Here is a 3,509-nt window from a genome sequence, read left to right on the forward strand (position 1 = left end):
TTCCTGGATCTTATATAAGCACCCCTAACCTTCGATAAGTATAAATCATCTAATTTACTTTGTAAATCTGCAACTTCATATTTTTCCTCCGAAGACATACAACTAAAACTACAGGTTTGAGATAATTTCATGATCAGGCTGTCCTCAAGAACCCTTCTCTTTTTTGCTAAGACTGCTCCAACTTTCCTTAAATAAACTCCAATCTCAAATTTTAGAAGCTCCCAATTGATACAAAAAGAATTTTGAATTGTGGCTACTTTCCAGTAGTGAGCAATTAATTCTTTAATTTTATCCTTTACATCTGGTAATTCTAAGAGTGAACTGTTAAGTTTCCACAAAGATGCTTTGCTATGGCCTGGTGCATAATCTGCCGTTAAAGGGGTATTAATAAAGATAGTTTTGTGGTCAGTCAAAGGAGTACAATGAATGCCAACATGTAGATCAAATTTGGACATACATTTTGATATGAGCCAATAATCAATTCGAGATTGTCTTGACCCATTTTTGTTGGCCCAGGTAAATTCTAAATTGTTAGGGTATCTTTTTCTCCAAATGTCCACCAATTCAAATTTATCCATTAGCCCTAGCAATGCAGGGCTAAAACACGCTGTCGTCTTTGGTGGATACCTGTCCAAAGAATTATTAATTGATACATTAAAGTCTCCTCCTAATATAAAAAATGCATTAGGGAATTTATTCGACCAATATGCTAATTTCTCATCTAACTTGTCAAAGAAAATTTTATTATCCAAGGAAGTATTGTACCCATATATATTTCCCAGAATTACTGTTTGTTGGTTAAGTGAAATCACTAATAAATGAAAGTGGCCCAAACTATCTGAATCTGATCCTAATATATCCCCATTTAATGTATTTCTCAAAATACTAACCCCAGCAGAGTGTTCAGTGCCATGTGAACTCCAAATATCATTACCCCACTGAGATTTCCACCATTTGTAATCATCTTTAGTAGAATGACACTCCTGAAGGAAACAAAAATCTGACTTGTGTTTTTTAGCGAACAAAAAAAGAGCTTTCCGTTTGACACTATCCCTGAGCCCCCTGGCGTTAAAAGATATTAATGACAATGACATGAACAACGAACAATGCAAAGAAGGAAAAAAACAAAAAAACAATTACAACGAAGTAATTGACTGAGTGAACTAAAAGAGTGCACCCGTTCAACTTACTTTCCTCAAAAGGATCAGAAACCAGCCACAAAAAAATGCCCACCCGGTACTAAAGTGCTCAGACTTAAGTTTCTATATAAGTATAACCAATATTTAATCATTTAAATTTCTGTATTCAAGTAGTAACCATTTCAATGCCCAAATGTGGTAGTTTTCTAAAAAATAAATAAATTTTGCTGTTGGGGATAAGTACAATTAAACCAATATTTAATCAGACCAGCCTTTCAATAAAAATAACAAAACGAATTATTGATATTGTATACATTTATTTAACATATGATTAACATTAAAATACCATTAAGACACATATCCATATTAAAACATGTGTTACTCCACACGAGCATTTTGATCTGTGTGTGCGTGTAAACAAAAATGTAACTTTAAGCATCCGTTCCCTACTTTTTGAAGGAAAAAAATAATAAATAAGTAAATATATATATATATATATATATATATATATATATATATAAAAAAAAAAAAAAAAAAAAGTGTAACAGATCCTAAGCAGAACGCACGCTAATCCCAGAGAAAAAAACTGCTCATGAGTAAACGTTACTAGTGCACTAAACAATGTTAGGCCTGTTGACTACATCTTTAGCTGTCAGTCTTTTACCCTCAATGACAGCGAAGGGACCGTGAAAGCCAGCCCTCTTCCCTTCCCTTCTAGCCTTCTCCACAGTCGGCCACAGAAGAGTCCTAGCATCTTTGTCTTTTTGCGAAAGATCTTCGAATACCTTAATCTTCTTCTCTCGGAGTAAGTCGGGGGTTTTGGCGTCTTTCCAAACTTTGTCCCGCTGGGAACGGGACGAAAACAGGACTATTATACGACGGGAGGATTTTTCCGCTGCAGACCGAGGCCCCAGCCGGTGAGCGATGTCAACTCCGCGGTGCAAATCAGCAGCGATGCTTGGAGAGACCTGGCTGAAGAGGTCGATGATCATCTGCTTCACGTTCTCTCCTGATTTCTCCGGAATCCCAGCGACACGCAGATTCCACCTTCTCTTGTAAGCATCCAAATCGTCACATTTGTCACGAAGTTCGACGTTTTCTTTCTCCAATTTTCTTTTCCATTTCGTCAGTTTTTTCTTTCAAACACTTCACCTGTTCACTGTGGAATTCGAGAGAGCTGATTATCTGTTTAATAGAGTTCGAGTTCTCAATAACCGTCTTTTCAACTCCTTGAATTCGGCGCAAAGTTTCTTCGTGCATGGCCTCCATTCTCTGCATGAATATCATTAGCATAGTATCACTCACCGCTGGACTATCAGAACTCGGTTTGCTTTTTTTGGCAGGATTGGGTTCAGGTGTATCGGGTAAAGGCACAAAACCACCAGACTGTCCAGCATCGGCATCCATATCAGAGCTCAGCGTTCTCCTTACATAGCTGTGCATAGCAAAGTGCGTTTCTTCTTTTTCATCCATATTCTCAAATCAACACAGCAGTTTGTGGCTAAAACACGTGGATTATAGCTAGTGATTAGCTAGCAAAAGGTGCGTCTGCAGAACTTAACAAAAAAGCAAAGACAAAATAGAAGAAAAAAATACGTTTAAGTGCAGCTATTTAACTCATAAAACAAACATCACCTTTGAATTAGTTCTGAACATGAACATATTAGAAATTAGACCGGGATATGAGCAACGTTTTTTAGAGCCACGGCAAAACCGTCCTCTCACGACGCCATCTTGGCCTCGCCTCAGAGGTATGTTTCGAGCGGTAATAGTTAATGATATGCTAAAGCACGTGATTGGTTACAAGGTAGTTTGTGAGCGATTTCAAACCCCTTTTTTGAAGCCGTCTTTAGATCACTGCAGTTTTAGGAGCCGTTTACACAACACCGTTTTCAACTAAAAATGTAAACTTTTTCTGAGTTTTGGCTGTTTATTTACACGACAACATCGTTTTGGTGGCCTGAAAACTGGTTTTAAAGTGCAAAGTGCAATTTTTTGAAAACGGTCTCCGTGTAAACTACAAAAACGCGAAGCTGTGAAAACGATGACGTCCTGCACATTACATATTCAGTCGTGTTTCATCACCATGTAATGGGCTGCCAGCAGAATACAGCGTTTTTAGTCATTTTCACGGATTCATATGAATGGGGATCATTTTGACAATGGTGTCGTCTGTATGCAGAAAAGTCAAAGGAAAAACTTGTCGTGTAAACGTACCCTTAAAGAGAAAACACTCAGCAATGGTGCTGAATTATGAATTTGCACTTGGTTTGTCTTAAAGCATATTAAAAACACCACATAGACATAGAAACAACACTAAAAACTAGATTTTCACCACAGGGGAACTTTAAGAACTGTTAACTGAAAGGC

This window comes from Megalobrama amblycephala, linkage group LG10 (assembly GCF_018812025.1).
Source record: "Megalobrama amblycephala isolate DHTTF-2021 linkage group LG10, ASM1881202v1, whole genome shotgun sequence".
Lineage (NCBI taxonomy): Eukaryota > Metazoa > Chordata > Actinopteri > Cypriniformes > Xenocyprididae > Megalobrama > Megalobrama amblycephala.